General features: G+C 40.4%; 1 protein-coding gene and 1 long non-coding RNA gene across 15 annotated transcripts in view; one reads left to right on the plus strand and one right to left on the minus strand.

Moving 5' to 3' along the window:
* Positions 1-18,247, minus strand: part of NCKAP5 (NCK associated protein 5) — a 918,003-nt gene that overhangs the window by 666,676 nt on the left and 233,080 nt on the right. The gene's annotated exons all lie outside the window — the stretch shown is intronic.
* On the plus strand, positions 7,219-10,345 carry LOC138918706 (uncharacterized). Its single transcript, XR_011428407.1, has 2 exons — positions 7,219-7,352; positions 9,152-10,345. It is a non-coding gene; the product is annotated as an uncharacterized lncRNA (long non-coding RNA).

The raw sequence follows: 18,247 nt of genomic DNA on the forward strand, positions 1-18,247 counted from the left end.
ATATGTTATGCTTATGTTATTAGAGATTTGAGTGGAAACCATTGAGCCATTGAGTAATAAACTCAGTTTGACCTTGTCAAAATCCTCCATCCGGCAGCATTTTGAGGACCTGTTGGTCTGCCTCTTTGTTCCAAGTTGTTTGAAATTTAGTTGAGCACATGAAAGCTTTCAGTTATCAAAAATGTGCTTATATATGCACATTATTTCACGTGCATCTGCACCTGCCTAGCAGTCCTCACCAGAGGCCCTAAAAATATTCAGAAAACCACTGAGGTGTGAGCAATAGTTAATAAAAAATTCTTGCAGTTTTAATTACAAACAAAAAACCAAGCAGGTTTCAACTCTATAAAATGGATCTGGAATATCCAGGGAACTGCTACTGTTTATAGGCACACATCAATTATATTCATCTTTCACGCTGAGCTAGCACAGCATCACAGATTGATATATAAAGCTAGCAGGTTTCAATATTTATAAAAAAAATATTAGTTCTACTACCTATTTCAGTAATCTTGTGTAACCCAGCCTCCAAAACAACCAGAAATGAATAAATGATAACTTTACTCACCCTTCCCACCATGGGGATCTTTTCTTCTCTAAGCCATCTTCCTATCTATGAAGTAAAACAAACAACTACTAAGAACCTTGGTGCTATAAATATTGGGAAGGAAAATTGCTCTGCTTTGGCCAAAGGCCATTAGCACTAGGATGGAATCAAGAAGCAAACCAAATACCAAAGGTTCTCTTTCCTTCTGAGCTTTTACTGCCAAGAAACAGGATGAAAGATGACATAAGAGAGTTCTTAACAGGGATCTTGGTCCCCATTTTCTTATTCCTTCATTCAACCCTATTTCTGACCAGGGCTCATACTGGGCACTCAGCACACAAAGACAAGTTAGAAAGAGCCCTGCCCTCTTTTCGCATAACAGGTGATTTGCATAAGCAATCAAACAACTTCGTAAACATGAGGATGGAGACATGCATTCTTCATTCACTCTTTCAACAAATATTCTGGCTTGACTTTTAGAAGTCAGACTGTACTAGGCAAAGTGAACTAAATCCAGGCCCTGCCTTTGAATTGCTTGTAGTAGGTGTTCAGACAGTAAATACACAGTTACAGAATAAGTAGTGAGATCAGGCTATGGTAGGCCAAGTGCATGGAAGCATCTAGCAAAGTCTCCAACTCAGACGCAGGAGTGAAGGAAAACTCTCTGAGGAGATGGACCACCTAAGACAAAAGCTAAGGGGGCTGGCCCCGTGGCCGAGTGGTTAAGTTTGCGCGCTCCGCTGCAGGCGGCCCAGTGTTTCGTTGGTTCGAATCCTGGGCGCGGACATGACACTGCTCATCAAACCACGTTGAGGCAGCGTCCCACATACCACAACTAGAAGGACCCACAACGAAGAATATACAACTATGTACCGGGGGGCTTTGGGGAGAAAAAGGAAAAAATAAAATCTTGAAAAAAAAAAAAAAAAAAGACAAAAGCTAAGAACGGACATGTGTTAGTCGGATGAAGGAGGTGGGTGTGTGGATAGAGACTGCAGGCTGAGGCAGCTACAGGCCAAGGGACCCAAAAATCAGTAAGAACATATGCACCTAGTTGATTTAAAGACTAGAGTTGGGATTATAGTGTTCACCCCAAAAAGCTTTTATGTGGCAAAAGGAACAAGAGGTATTAGACCCTTTCAGTTTGGGCTTTGGGAATGGTTATCCAAACCTTGCAAGCGAATCCAATAAATAAGTAGTGATGCTTCTTCACAGAAACCCCAGGTACCATTTTGGAGGAGGAACCTCAAAAAACATATAACAGAATTAGATCACATAAGGAAAGGCAACTCAATTCATCAAAGAAGTCACCAGGATGGCGTGAGGAGAAAACAGACCAAAGAAATTACAGTTCCTTGGCCTCCAAGGTAGGCCCAGGCAGATAGGATCAAAGCTTTAAATCATGTGTGAAAATGCCTAACCCAGGGTCCGGAGACGACAGGGGACAGAAATATTTAAAAGGCAGATTTAACACTAACAAGGAAGTAGCAGAAAAAGAAATCAAGAATACAACCCCATTTATAATTGAAACAAAAAGAATAAAATACCTAAGAATAAACTTAACCAAAGAGGTGAAAGATCTGTACATTGAAAACTATAAAACATTGTTGAAAGAAATTGAAGAAGTCACAAAGAAATGGAAAGATATTCTGTGCTCTTGGATTGGAAGAATTAACATAGTTAAAATGTCCATACTTCCTAAAGCAATCTACAGATTCAATGCAATCCCTATCAGAGTTCCAACAACATTTCTCACAGAAATAGAACAAAGAATCCTAAAGTTTATATGGAACAACAAAAGACGCCAAATAGCCAAAGCCATTCTGAGAAAAAAAGAACAAAGCTGAAGGTAACACACTCCCTGATTTTAAAATATACTACAAAGCCATAGTAACCAAAACAGCATGATACTGGCATAAAAACAGACACACAGATCAATGGAACAGAATCGAGAGCCCAGAAATAAACCCACACACCTATGGACAGCTAATTTTTGACAAGGGCGCCAAGAACACACAATGGAGAAAGGAGAGTCTCTTCAATAAATGGTGCTGGGAAAACTGGACAGCCACATGCAAAAGAAGGAAAAGTAGACCATTCCCTTACACCACGCACAAAAGTCAACTCAAAATGGGTTAAAGATTTGAACGTAAGACCTGAAACCCTGAAACAATACATAGGCAATATGCTCTTTGACCTTGGTCTTAGGAGCATATTTTTCAAGTACCATGTCTGACTAGGCAAGGGAAACAGTAGAAAAAATAAACAAATGGGACTACATCAAACTAAAAAGCTTCTGCACAGCAAAGGAAACCATCAACAAAACAAAAAGACAACCTAACAATTGAGAGAAGATATTTGCAAACCATATATCTGATAAGGGGTTAATATCCAAAATATACAAAGAACTCATACATCTTAACAACAAAAAAACTAATAATCCAATTTAAAAATGGGCAAGGGGCCAGCCTTGTGGTGGAGTGGTTAAGTTTGCATGCTCTACTTCGGTGGCCCAGGGTTTCTCTGGGTCAGATCCTTGGCACAGACATGGTACTGCTCATCAAGCCATGCTGAGGTGGCATCCCACATGGCACAACTGGAAGGACCTACAACTAGAATATACAACTATATACTGGGGGACTTTAGGGAGAAGGAAAAAAATGAAGATTGACAATAGAAGTTAGCTCAGGTGCCAATCTTTAAAAAAAAAAAAAAAAAAGAGCAAAAGATCTGAACAGACATTTCTCCAAAGAAGATACATGGATGGCCAACGGGCACATGAAAAGATGTTCAACATCATTAACTATCAGGGAAATGCAAATCAAAACTACAATGAGATATCACCTCACATCCGTCAGAATGGCTATAATGAACAAGACAGGAAACAAGAAGTGTTGGCGAGGATGTGGAGAGAAGGGAACCCTCGTACACTGATGGTGGCAGTGCAAACTGGTGCAGCCACTATGGGAAACAGCATGGAGTTTCCTCAAAAAATTAAGAACAGAAATACCATATGATCTAGCTATTCCACTGCTGGGTGTTTATCCAAAGAACACGAAAACATGAATGTGTAAAGATACATGCACCCTATGCTCATTGAGGCATTATTCACAATAGCCAAGACTTGGAAGCAGCCTAGGTGCCCATCAAGGGACAAATGCATAAAGAAGATGTGGTGTATATACACAACGGAATACCACTCAGCCATAAGAAATGATGAAATCTGGCCATTTGTGACAACATGGGTGGACCTTGAGGATATTATGCTAAGTGAAATAAGTCTGAGGGAGAAAGTCAAATACCGTATGATCTCAATCATAAGTAGAAGATAAAAACAACAATAAACAATCACATATAGACAGATTGGATTGGTGGTCACCAGAGGGGAAGAGAGGAGGGAGGAGGGCGAAAGGGGCGATTAGGCACATGTGTGTGGTGATGGATGGTAATTAGTCTTTGGGTGCTGAACATGATGTAATCTACACAGAAGTCAAAATATAATGACATACACCTGAAGTTTATTATAATGTTATAAACCAATGTTACGGCAATAAAAAATAATTAAAAATAAAATAAAATTGCATACAAAGAAAAACGTAAATAAATAAAAGGCAGATTTATTTACCTGGTCTTGAAATAATACATGGGATCGTTCCCACTATGCCCCTCGAAAAATTAAATGAAATAAATAAAATACTTAGCAGTATGCCTGTCCATAGCAAATACTCAGTACATGTCAGCTGCTATTATTGTTGCTTTTATCTATGAGAAACCAGTTAATAACGTTAGTCCAGATAGGAATAGCATTTCTTAGTTCAGAAACGAACAGTTCACACTAACACATTAAAGCTTTCTAAGGGGTTGATAAGGGAACCAGGTCTGGGGTATGTGAGGAGCACGCCTGCCAGGGCCTGCCAGCTTCCATCCTCATGGCACTGTCCATCAGAGAGATGGACAAGCTGGAAGGATTGTGTATCTAACGCAATGCCGTCCCTAACCCTCCATTCACAGAATACTCTTCAACACTAGGAAGAGGACTCTTCTGCTCATATGTAATGGCCGGGGCTGAAGATTTTTTTGGAAGCAAAATATCCAAGGCTTGTTTGGTTAGAACAAATAAGACCAAGTAAGTCCTTCACGTTGAATGCTATTGGTTACCATTTGGGCTTGTGGTTAATATGCAGGAGAGAGATTGCCCTTCTAGCAATTATTTAAATCGTGTGTTTGTGTGTATAAACATTTCAAGCAGATTTCTAGAACTATCAGATCACTGTGTCATAGTTTCTATTGGTTTCCAGGAAAGTTATTCTACTGTCATCTAAACACCTTCTATTTTCCTCAAGAACCAAACTAAACTGTTGCATACATAACAAGGATAAATCATCCCCCTATCCAACATACCAGTTTTGTAAGTCTCTCTATCTCTCCCTCTCCTTCCCATTTTCTTTTTCAACTTTCCCATTCATTGCCTGTGAGAATATTGTGGAAGAATGACTGAGTCACCAAGACATGTAAAATACAACGGATATGGCCGGCAAAGCTGGCAAGCTGAGGAATGTCATAAAAATTCTGCTTGGAGTTTAATCAAGATGCATAAAGTTAAATGAGCTTTATCCATTCTAATAAAAGGTAGAGACAAAATTAGTAAGCATAAAGCAAAACTCCAGCAAAATGAAAAATGTGGCTGTAAGTGTTCTCATTTTTCCAGCCTCAGCTCTCCCAGCCCAGCTGACCCCAGCTGGTTTTCAACCAACTAACAAGAATAGCTCATCCCATGCTGATCCTTTCCTTTCTCAAAACCCATAGTGATCCCTATTTGCTTCTCACATCATATTGAGACATCCAGCATGGGATTCAGGGTATTTATCCTTGGCTTCTGACCATATGAGTTAAGAGACATAGTTTGCTAGGGCAGCAGTAACAGAGTACCACAAACGGAGTGACTTAAACAACAGAAACTTACTTTCTCACAGTTCTGGAGGCCAGAAGTCTGAGATCAAGGTGTTGGCAGGGTTAGTTCCTCCTGAAGACTGTGAGGGAGAATCTGTTCCAGGCCTTTCCCCTGGCTTCTGATGGTTTGCTGACATTTTTGGCATTCCTTGGCTTGCAGATGCATCACTCCATCTCTCCTATATCTTCATGTCTTTATCTTTATCTCCCTGTGTCGGTCTGTCCGTCCAAATTTCCTCTTTTTATAAGGACCCCAGTCATATTGGATTAGGGCCCATCCTAATGACCTCATCCTAAATTGATTACTTGTTTTAAAACCCTGTCTCCATACAAGGTCACATACTGAGGTACTAGGAGTTAGAACTTAAATTTAATAATAGAAATGAATGGAAATTCTTTTAAATAATAGGAATTTTTAGGGGATACAATTCAATCCATAACACACAGTGATATCTTTTCCATTATTACTGTTCAGCCAAGTCTATGGAGCAGCAATTATAATGGGAAAGACACAGGCTTGTAGTTAGATGGACTTAGATTGAAATTCAGCTCTACCACATGCTCTGAGCTTCCTTCCTATGTGAGACAGAGACAAAATCCGTATCATGCAAGAATGATGTGAAAACTAAATCAGGAAAGCAACTTCTATAAAGAAGTAACGATAGGACCTTGCACATTACAGATCACCAATTACCATTTACACCCAGCTGGAACAACCCGTTAGGTCAGACTTCTCTTCCAATCAACCAAACATAACACAACAAAATCAAACTTGTTTCCTTGTTCCCCAAAAGGAAAACCTCCTAAAAATAATTGAAAAAAAATCTCTCAAATATCTTCATTTACTTCTAAGACTCTAAACACTCTTCCTATAATAAAGAAAGGTTTTTGTTTATGGCTGTTTACCCAACTCTAATAATCCTTCCTGTGGTGTCTTTTCACATTTGAGTTCATCTGGTCATTTGAGTTCAAGCTCTTTGACAGGAAGAACAGGGGATTCAACAACATCTGAAAATATTTTCCAAAGATACCTTTTTTGTTAAATTCAATAGGAATTTCGTGCAATTTTGAAGGGTACCTTTCTTTCCCAGTCTGTTCTTTCTCACTAACCTTCATGTCCGCTGTCTACTGGGGACTTTTTGTTGCCTCTTCTATCCTTATTCTCAAAATCTGCTTGCAGAAAAAACACACACGTATTTTTGGGGATTAAGTAATAAAGCTCTGGGGTCACTGGGTAACAAGTTGTGGACTGCACGAGAGTGCCGCAGTGTAACCACTTTAGATTTTCATATTTATTATGGCACTTTTCTAGCAGTAAGGTCTTGTTCTAGTATAAGTCAGTACATTATAACTGTTTTCTGATGTGTACAAGAAGGGGTGCTTTTTCTAATTTGCATGCAGGCAATGCATGGGCTAGCATTGTCCTTGCTGCTGCTAATTCTTATATGTAACTCGTTCAGGACATTCTCAGGCAAGAAGATCTAAGCCGAAAGAAGAGAGCTCTGTGCAATTCTAGCATCAGTAAGGTGAGGAATCTATTCAGGGAGAATCTTCCGAGAAGTCCTGTATCAGAGGGCAGCCCCCAACTAGTGTCGGCTCACAGAGAAAAAACTTTACACAGAGTGGGTGTTGCTTCTGCCAGCACTTGCGTTGCTCACCAGAGAGATGGAGGAGCTAAGGCATGCATTTCTTTCTGGCACTGTTCTACCCTCTGATTCCTACATCAGAGCAGAGACCTGATTCCCAGGGAACTGACAACCGTGTCTTCCTTCCTCACATCGCAGTTGATTCTTCTGGAAGAGAAACTCAAACTCATCAAGAAGAAACTTTCAAGATGAGAAATAACTGATATAAGGTAATATTTGGTAGAAATCTGGCATACTGATATGTGATAAAGACCTTGATTTGGAGTGTTTTAATGCATCAAAAGAAGAGTTGTTTTAATTGAATTATCCAAATTGTATCACTACAGAATAGCAATCTGACCAATAAGGCCAGTCAACGGAATCACTCTGAACCACATTTTTAAAAATTTAATGAGCATAAGAAGTAGAAGAAAATGTGTGCATTTTAAACAAATACATATTCTAGTTGGAGAGTATGAACAATAGCAAACAACATTTCAGGGGTGGTAAAATTGTCTGATACATCAACATTGATGTTCTTGGAGAAAAATGTATGGGGTGATGGAGAACAAAGCCCAGTGGGTGAAGGTGTGTGAAAAGCAAAATGGAGAGGGAGAGGCAACCCAAGTATAACAACCACTGCAGCAGGAAGGGGGTGGGCCACTGTTTGGCAGAGGTGATTGGACAAGTTTTGAACACCTGACTCAAAGTTAGCCAATCAAAAGCTTCAGGAAGCAGAGAGTGTGAGAATATGGGTGAAAGTTTGTAACATGGAGTTGGGCTTGGAATTTGCAGTGCAGATAATGGTGTCAAAAGCCACATAAACTAGGATTCAGCTGCAGAGGCTGCTTTTCAGAGAATAATGGAGAAGAAAAGAAAACTTTGAGAAAGGAAGAACCACATTAGAGATAAAGAATCAGACACAGCAAATCAGAAAAGCACCAACACAGAGATGGCCTCCCAGCTCGCTGAGGGCTTCCTGGATCCCAGGTTCAACTCCTGCCAGGTGTGCTTCCTTTTAGAGGGAGACTGGAGCCTTGCACCAAAATGCCCTCAACTCTCTATTTGAGCTGGCCTCAGTGACTTTCTGCTTCTTACCGTCACAGCTTGTAACAAAAGCTATACAAATGCCCGGCAGAGGAGGAGAAAAGCTAAGGGGCAGTGAAGGGTTTGCAGCAGTTCAAGGGGCGGTGTCGATGGGAAGAATGAGGGAATCAGGTTATAAGGGCTCTGTGTCAGCAAAGGCTCAGGGTACTTATTGCACAGATAAAGACTGACTCATTGACCCTAAGATTAAAAGACCAGCTTTCAATCCAGAGCTGGGTGGGGGAGGCACTCGTGGCAGGGAGAGAGGAGATCTCTTAGATTCTGTACATATGTATTGATGAGCAATTCAAAGTGGAAAAGCCTACTTCAGGATTTTTTTTCAGCATTTTATATGAAGTTTTAAATTTTCCCTCCTAATATTTCCATTGAAAAGAAATCTTCTCTAATAAGAACACTTTTTGAAGATTATTAAAAAGGACAGTGTGAAACTTTCAATTTTATTTAGAAATACGTGTAAGAGAACTAACATGATTCATTCATCGTATTTTCAAGTAACTGGTGTGGCCTTCATTTCTGACCACATAGCACAGTACAGGTAGACTCTTGTGTGTATCAAAATTAAGGAAAAATAGGGGGATTTAGGGGTCTCAGTAGTTCTCCCAATTTAAATATGCTTAAGTAACTGTAAAAACCAGTCCGTTTACACATAAAGTCATGCCAATTTAAAACAGAAAAGTTCCATTGATATTGACCACATTTTTGGCTCCTATTAAATTGCTACATAAATATATAAAGCAGGTCTGTAATACTATACGTCTGCAAAAACATATTTTTGGCAAACAAAAGTCTTTCCATTTCTAATCTCAGTCTTCCTTACTTAGCATTCTTAAATATTTTAAAATTACTTTTGGTTCTAAGTATCTTACCCGCCCTCATTCCACACCTCTTTTCCAACTTGCACTTTTCATCTTTTCTTTTACAGATTCACACGTGAAATAGTTGGATAGTATTGAAGACTGCAATTTCAGTCTCTCAAAATCCAGCTTCCGGTTGTCAATGGGGCAACATCTGAAGTTTAACGTTATGGGTCAATGATTACAGTGGGTTGAATTGTGGTCCCCAAAAGATGTGCCTATATCCTCACTCCTGAAACCTGTGAATGTGACCTTACCTGGAAAAAGGGTCTTTGTGCATGTAATGAAGTTAAGGATCTCCAGATGAGATTGTCCTGTGTTATCTAGTGGGCTCTAAATCCAATGGCAAGTGTCTTTATAAGAGATACTAAAAGGAGAGCTATGGGCAGAAGAGGAGAAGGAGAAGAAAACCATGTGAAGATGGAGGCAGAGATTGGAGTCATTGCAACCGCAAGCCAAGGACAGATGGATGCCACCTGAAGCTGAAAGAGGCAAGGAAAGATTCTCCCTCGGAGGCTTTAGACGGGGCACAGCCCTGCCTGACTTCAGAAGTCTGGTCTCCAGAACTGTGAGAAAAAAAGATCTGTGGTTTTAAGCCACCAAATTCCTAGGGTTACAGCAGCCCTAGGAAACTAATACAATGATTTAACGGTATCCATTTATTTTTGATTTCCTTTTTGCTGTGTGTGTGTGAAGAAGATTGGCACTGAGCTAACATTTGTTGCCAATCTTCTTTTTTATTTTTCTCCCCAAAGCCCCAGTACATAATTGTATATTCTAGTTGTAGGTCATTCTAGTTCTTCTATGTGGGACACCGCCACAGCATGGCTTGATGAACTGTGCCGTGTCCACGCCCAGGATCCAAACCCATAAACTCTGGACTGCCAAAGTGGAGCACGCAAACTTAACCACTCAGCCACAGGGATGGCCCTTTATTTGCTTCTTGTTGAAGTTGGGACCCATTGATAAAATGCTTATTTTTCTCCAATGTAATCTGTAACATGATTAAAAATAAGCCTATAGTAATAAAGCATTATTAATAAAGTTAGAAGCCAAGGTAAAGTTTATCTCTGAATTCTGTTTATTTAAAAAAAAAAACTCAAAATAGTTTTAAATGGCAATGATGTTTAAACATTTATGTACTTTATGGTTTAATGTAGCTAGTTATTCCAACAATTGAATGAAATCTGTAACCCATAAGGAAAGATCACAACTCTGGGTACGTATTCTGCAAGGTAAGAGCTAAATGAGAACAGTAAAAAGCATCATATATAGTGATGCCCATGGTTTGGTAACAGAATTAAGAGACAGTTCAATCCCAGATCCACTGAATTCCCTGTGGGTGTCAAGCACCGTGTTAGGCATGGAAAGATCACATCCCTGTTCCATGGTGTGTTTACTCTCCTATGGGGATAGGTATGTAAATGAATTGGCTAATTTCTAAGTTAACTAAGTTCAGAATACAATACCTGGGGCTTTTAGAAGATACCCTACCTTTGGTGCATTACCTGGTAATTAAGAGTTATATTGCATTTTGTAACTAAAAATTAGACTCAAAATAACTTTTTAAATTAAGTAGGTATTCATAAAATCTATGAAACATATTCACAGATTTAAAAATCTGACTACCAAAAATTAGGAAACCTTGGTAGAATGCTGCATACTATTTAAAATATATGTTTGAATATAGTTTGGGGTGGCATGAGCAATAACAATCCTATTATATGTTTTAGGGTTATGAACACATCCTTTGGCAATACAATTAGTAGTTGTGGATGAAAGTCAGCTCTGTTTAAATTTAGAACAGATTTAAATGTCCAGGGAGAACAATGGGCTCCTTATAGCATATTCTGCAGTTGTTTAAAATAATATCTCTGAATATATTTTAATCACAGGAAACATTTATGAAATAAGATTAAACGATAGACTCAGGATACCTAGCAGCAGTACGGTCTCAAGTATGTAAAAATATGAATAGTGATTATTGCTAGGAATTTACATTATATGTGATCCCATAGTTCCTAGAACAGTGCTGGACAGATTATTACATAGTATTGTATAACCAATTGTTGTTGAATGTATACTCCTCTATCCTTTTCCCAATGAGATTTTTATCATTTTTTAAATAAAGAAAACGATAATTCTGCCCTCATTTTAACTAATAGGTCCATGTTCTCCAGGGAGCCTAAAAAAAATAGAATTTACAGGTATATTTCTCCCAGTAATCTACACCACAAATAGTACTCAAAAAACTAGAACTCTCCATCCTATCACATTCACTAATGGATGATCTGTCACTCTTAGAGTTGAATTCCTTTGTCTCCAAGTAAATTACAAACATCTCCGGAGAGGTACTCTCTCTGATCTAGAAGGTGACAGGCTTGGCGTGCTGCATCCCACAAAGAAGACTTCCTGTTTGGTTGGTCCAGGCACATCTGAGCCTTTGGCTTATTGTGAACTAATGTTGAAGTCTGGAGACATAGCTGCCTAATGGGAGGGTAGGCATTTAGTAGTAGTGTGTACATGATACACTTGGTAAGATAAACTAATGGTAACCAAAGGAACTTGGGAATAGACCTGAATGCAGGTCTAAGGCAGGAATAAGCATTAGACTTTTTACTAGAGAAGATAGGCCAGAATGACGAGAATTTAGAAGTTGGGACTGAGACAGGTAGTTAGGAGAATAGGAGAATTCTTATTAGTAAGTCACATTGAAGTTGGGAAGGGTTACTGAGTGATGAGGCATCAGCCAGGCCAAGGTGAGAGATAATAGCAGGTATTTCTCTCAAAGAGGAGATAAGGCAGCTCTGAGGGTTTTAATTAACGTTGCTTTGGGAACACAGAACTATGGTAAGTGGTGTGTTCCCTCCACCCTGGTTTTCAAGTCAAGGTTACACATGGGCTCTTACAGGAACCTCTTCTTTTCCTTTCACCTTCATTAGCTTCCATTGCCCATAGAGTAAAGTTTATTAAATTCCTTAGCACAGCAAGGAAGGCCTTGCTCTTACCTACCTTTCCAAGCTTCTGTCTTCCTGCAGCCATCTTTTGGACCAACTGCACTTGTCTAATCTACATGTGGTTTCCAACCCTCCCTTCTATGAAATCCTTTATGCCCTTCCAGGGGGTGCCATCCTGTCAGTCTCCATTGTAGCCCATACAGTTTCATCAAGGATGCTTTAAAGTTTTTTGCCTTTCCAATTAATAATCTGTGAGCATTTTAGTTAAGATTCAATCCAGAAGGCCACATTTGATGGATGGATAGTGGAAAAGACAGAAACTGGGATGTTTAGGAGACCCCTGGTGCTAAAGAAGAAGGACTCAATTTGCAATCTTGTTAAGACTGGTTCTGTGTGTACTCAAGCCTTCTGATGATTCTGAAGGCAGATCCATCCTGAGAATCAGGTTCCAAGTGACTGGTCTTCCAGAGGTGGGAGGAGAGGAGAAAGAGGCTTAGACGGGATGTGTGGACTTGGATCGGGATGCTAAATTTGGTAACTGATGGAGGAAACTTATTTTCCTTTAGGTTCTAGATACTAGGCAACTGCAAGTTGAGAGAAGAGCTGGAGGTCACCCATGACAACAATTTAATAGCAACTTAAAATATAAGACAAAGCTCTTTGGTGGCGAGACGTCCTTATTTTATTCACCTGGCCACATTTCTCTGTTAAGAATTTCTAGTGAGTTTTGAGGAACAGCAAGATTTTTTTAGCTGTGGAAGTAATTGACCAGAGTTAAGTTTTATGTCCCAATAGAGAAAGATTTCCAAGCCCAAGGTGGCACACCACTTATGTTTGAATAGCTTTGAAAAAAGAAATCATACCACAAAAACCAGGTAGCAAGGTGATTTGTTGATTGCACTTCAGACAGCCAAAAAAGTCCTTGGTCATTACTAATAAAGTGGGTCTGCAAAAATTCATTTCCAAAACAAATAATGTAAAACTAAATTCATTAGGATTGAGGCATTCATTTTATAAAGGAAATGATTAATGGGTAATTAAAATGCCATGCATCACTGATTATCAGTAACAATTGGTATTTCCACAGTATTAAAAAACATAGAAATTGATTTAATTAAATATACTTTACCCAGCACCTCATAAGAGTAAGGTAATGGCCTGTGGCAGATATGTATGACCACATGGTTTTGTAAGTTATTTCTTGTATGTGTTACTCAAAGTATTTAGTCTAGCCACCAGTGTTTTATTGAGTTTTAAAAAATCTGAACGTCTAGCATTTAACACAAGACTCTTGGTTCAAAATGGCTATACTTCACCTCTGTGTGAAATGTACAAGATTTTCAGGAAAGTCCATATATTGATGTAATCCTAAGAACTCTAGGCTGACATTAGCTTTCACAGTGGATGGATGCTGCTTCTGTCACTGTGGCCCTTCCCATCAGCCCCTTTGCAAGACATTGCCCTATAAAAGGTCTCCCACTCTGGGCACATTTCCCATGTTGCTCGAAGAGCTCTTCCACCTCACCTCCAGCAGCCCCCAAATTCCCTTTTGAGTAAAAAGGAACAAAGAGGGCTCATGTCATTTCAGTCCACCCTTATGCCACCTTCCCAAGCATGCAGAAAATGAAAACACTTAACCAATATGTTCAACCACTGGGACTCCTATAGCTGGCCTGTAGCCAGGCTAGATTTTTTTTTTTTTAACGGTGAATGTTGAGTTTATTGCCTTCTAGATTTTGAAAATGCACATCAATGAAAGTCTGTGGGACTATGGGGGTTTGGTAAAAGACAAATAAATTACATCCCAGTTTACAGCCATTTTACCAACTGAGCCAACCTCCTTCAGGCTTGTGAATTCTGGCTGCTTCTTGAAAAGTTGCAGGGAGCTCAGGTCAGCTCAGCAACAGGTGAGTGTCTTGATGACCCTGAGAGGCCTTGCTGCTAGAGAACTTCAAGACAGCCTCCTTGTTCAATCAAACTGCAGTCGCTGTTCTGCCTTTGAGCTAAGTATGGGGTTTTGATCTTCATCACTCTTGCACGTTAGATGGTCCTTTTCGCCAGTGGGATTGAATATCTTACTTAAGCCATTTAACTCTCAAACACACTGAGGATTGTGAGCCTGTGTCCAGGCTACTCAGCCAAAGGAAGACCACAAAGGAGCCCCCTCTCTAGAGTGATGGGAGTTGAGTTTTCTCATCAGACCTGAGCCTGTGGACTATCCTGCACTGGCTCTTGCCCTCGTGGTCCCCGGGCTTGCTTTGTGCTGAGGTGGCCTGCAGCCTGCTTTCTCCAGGCTCAGCTACTGCAGCTACTGTGCCTCAGCTTCCCTCACCTTCCCCCGAGGATTCAGAATTGACTAAATTAAGAGACTGGCTTCCGGTTTCGTCAACATACTTCACTGAAACTACATTTGGGGGCTGCCCCACAGCCGAGTGGTTAAGTTCACATGTTTGGCTTCGGTAGCCCAGGGTTTCACTGGTTCAGATCCTGGGTGCAGACATAGTACTGCTCATCAGGCCATGCTGAGGAGGCATCCCACACAGCACAACCAGAGGGACCTACAACTAGAATATACAACTATGTACTGGGAGGCTTTGGGGAGAAGAAGAAGAAAAAAAGAAAATTGGCAATAGATGTTAGCTCAGGTGCCACTCTTTAAAAAAATAAAAGGAAACTACATTTGGACCATGACTGGGAGGAAAATGGACATTCAGGCTCCCTCTCCTATTGAACTGTTGAAACACAGCCCCAAATTGAGCAGCATATGTCAAAAGCACAATAATACGCAAAATAACATTACAAAGTAAAACTTTGTTATAGTTTTCACTTTACAAGCAGAAAAACTACACCTCTATATGCTTGTATTATACCAGGGGAAGCTTGCCATTTGTTTTTTCTTGCAAAGGACTATCTTTTCTCTTGACTTTTGAGATATTCATATTTCTTTTCCATTATTAAATGATGCAAATAGCAGATGACCCCTTCGCCTTTCTCTCTTCAGCCATCTTTTTTTTTTTTTTTAAAGATTGGCACCTGAGCTAACAACTGTTGCCAATCTTCTTTTTTTGCCCCTGCTTTTTTCTCCCCAAATCCCCCAGTACATAGTTGTACATTCTAGTTGTGGGTCATTCTAGTTGTGGCATGTGGGATGCCGCCTCAGCATGGCCTGACAAGGGGTGCCATGTCCACGCCCAGGATCCGAACCAGTGAAACCCTGGGCTGCTGAAGTGGAGCGGGTGAACTTAACCACTCGGCCAGGGGGCCGGCCCCAGCCATCATTTTTAATCCTAGATTTACAGACCAGATTTTCAACTTGTCCCTCTTCTGTCAATTCTCTACCAGCATTTAAGTGATCAGTTAGATTATGCAAATGAGATCATTTATGGGATCACCCCAATCCTCAGGCTTCCCACTTCAGCCAGAAATAGATTCAAACTCTCTAGCATGACCTACAAGGCCAAATCCAACCTGACCCTTGCTTACATTTCTTACTTCATCTCCTACCAATATCCTTGTTTGTTACACTCCAGCTACACTGACTCTGTGTTTCTCAGCCATGCCAAGCTCATTTCTACCTCAGGGGCTTTGCACTTGCTGTTCCCTCTGCCTGGATTGTACCTCCCCCAGATCTTTGAAGGGTCGGCTCCTTGTTATGTTAGTATCTTTATTGTCTTTATTATCGTGCTGGTCTTAACTGGCCTCCCCATACACATCACAAATTCTCTCCTGGTCCAGGCTGATCTCATCCCTCTTCTTAATTTCCTTCCTAGCATCCACCTCTATCAGGGGTTCCTATACTGCTGCTGTCTCCACTTTTCGAGATGTAGCTTTATGGGAGCAGGGGCTCGTCTCTGTTCTTTAACATGATATCCCCAGTATCTACAATAGAACCCAACATAGGAGGTGCTCAATACATATTTGTTGAATTAATTAATGGCAATTGTTTTCATAAGATGCCCTTTCTTGGTAAATTAGAAAACATAGGTCATCCTTTGACAGTATCTAAACTTCGGGGGGAATAATTTACAGGTCTATAAAATCCCTAATTTCAAGATCCACTGCTTTTAAGACACCCTCTACAAAGCTCCAGCCTATTATTTTTATCCATCATGTTGAGATTTCATTTAATCACACAACATCAATAAATCAACAGCAGCATCTCAAATTAGTAGCAGGGAAGAGGAGATTTTAGGCAGTTTTACCTCAATATTGATATAGGTTATTGTTCTTTTATCTCCCAGATGAATGAAGACAATTTCCCTTCACTTGACTCAGTTGATTTGAGCTAAAAGAAGGAGTCATTTTGATGAGTCTTGGGGAGTGCTTCTGGAGAAAGGCAAAATGTGAAAAAGATACGCAGAAGTGGGTCAGTGGGGGAAGCCATTGCTTTGGGGGACTAGAATTCAGCGTAGATGCACTGGACCCCTGTGAGGAGGGATACAAACTATAACATAGGAGAAAAGAAAAGAAGGTGGGAGGGCCTGAGAATCCAACCTCCTGGTTTCACAAGTTTTGCTCATGTCTTGGCCTGCCACATGCCCCTTTGATATGGCACCAATTTAAAAACGAACAAACTCTTAATATGGATGGAAGAAAGGGAGAGAGGGAGGGAGGGAGGAAGATGTGAGAGATAGAAACTGAAAAACAGGTAGAAAAAAGAGGTTAATAAAAAAAGTTTAATGATTAATTAGGTTAATAAAAGATCAAAGTTGGGAAGCTATTTGTGGCAGGAATGCAGATATAGCTTTCTGTTGAGTAAACTCAATACATTCACAGACTTTGGCAGACACTGACTACATTGTCACATTCCCAGGGAAGCTGACCCAGACCAGAATTTAGCTCCTTAACCTTAAAGCAAAGAAGCAAAATCCATATCAGGCTCCACCCAGCTCTGCCTTCCAAGGGATTTGCATTGTTCTTATCAAACTCAAAAGTCTTCTCTCTCCCATTGGGAGTGGAAGTGGGGGAGGGGAGTGGTTTCAGGCCTTAGCACTGTTTTTAATATGAATCCAAGCTTTCTGACAACTCCTGATCCAACACGAAGAATACTTGGAGAGCATTCCCCTAAACAGGAAATGGGGCATTTCTGTGCCACAAGTTCACACTTGACTCTCACCATGTCTGTTTTTGCCAAAGAAGTGAACTCACACATGAGCATCTGAAAAGCACAGGAGCCTGAGTGCTGTGATAAGGAATGCTTATCTGCCAGGTATTAAAGATGAAATAAGGGCTCCTGGAATTTCGCCTTAACTTGCAAAGAAGGAGATTCTATTGTTCAGGTACTGCTCAGTGTAGAGTTTCAAGTTTTCTTAGAAACACAAGTGTTTGCTCTCAGGATAACTATGCTGTTTTCCTTTTGGGCTTGTCTGTACACCATGAAAACAGAGAAACCAAACTAATCCTAGTCCCTCCTGTTGGCTTCTTTGAAAACCTTGAGTGATTTCCAGTCCAAACCAGATTTGCCCAGGCTTCCATTTATGAATAATCCATTTATCACAGCATTCAAAACAATTTAGCAAGCCTGGGAAGAAGGCTGACGTGAGGGCTGGGGTGGGGTGAGGATGTGGGGGAGGCAACGAATCACATTACCTATACGCCACCCCTACCCCATGGTAAGATGACAGAGCGGCCGTCCACTTAACAAGCTGAATCCAGGGCCTACTTAGAAGAGTCCACTGCCATGGAGGAACATCCCTCCAGCTCCCAAGCTGGCTGTTTGGAAATCTGCATCACACTGTGACTATCCTGAGCAAAGATAATAAGTGCCGTCCCTGACAGTGCAAAATATAGAAAACATGACAACAAAAATGCAACGATTTCTTAAACTTCAAAGCATATAACAATGAAGAGAAAGTCTAGGGTTGGACTATAAATAAAAATGTGTACGCGATAAATAAGTACAAATATGTACTACACATATACACAATTGAGCTTGATTTTATAGTTGGTATTGGGATAGGTGGGAACAGTCTCATGATCCTTTGGTGCCCTCATGGGAGGGGACCTGGGACAAAGGGAACCCAAAGGCAGATCATACCTATCTTTTCGGGGTCCTAGGCTTCGTGAGCTCATCTGCAGGCCCCATTTTATACGTGAAAAATCTGAGGGTCCTGAAAACTTAAGTGATTTGCCTAGAGTTGCACAGCATTGGGGAGCTGGGGCCTGGGTCTGGCCTGCGAGTGTACTTTTCTTTCTTCTTCCTCCTGC

The sequence above is a fragment of the Equus caballus genome, chromosome 18 (assembly GCF_041296265.1).
Source record: "Equus caballus isolate H_3958 breed thoroughbred chromosome 18, TB-T2T, whole genome shotgun sequence".
NCBI classification, from domain to species: domain Eukaryota; kingdom Metazoa; phylum Chordata; class Mammalia; order Perissodactyla; family Equidae; genus Equus; species Equus caballus.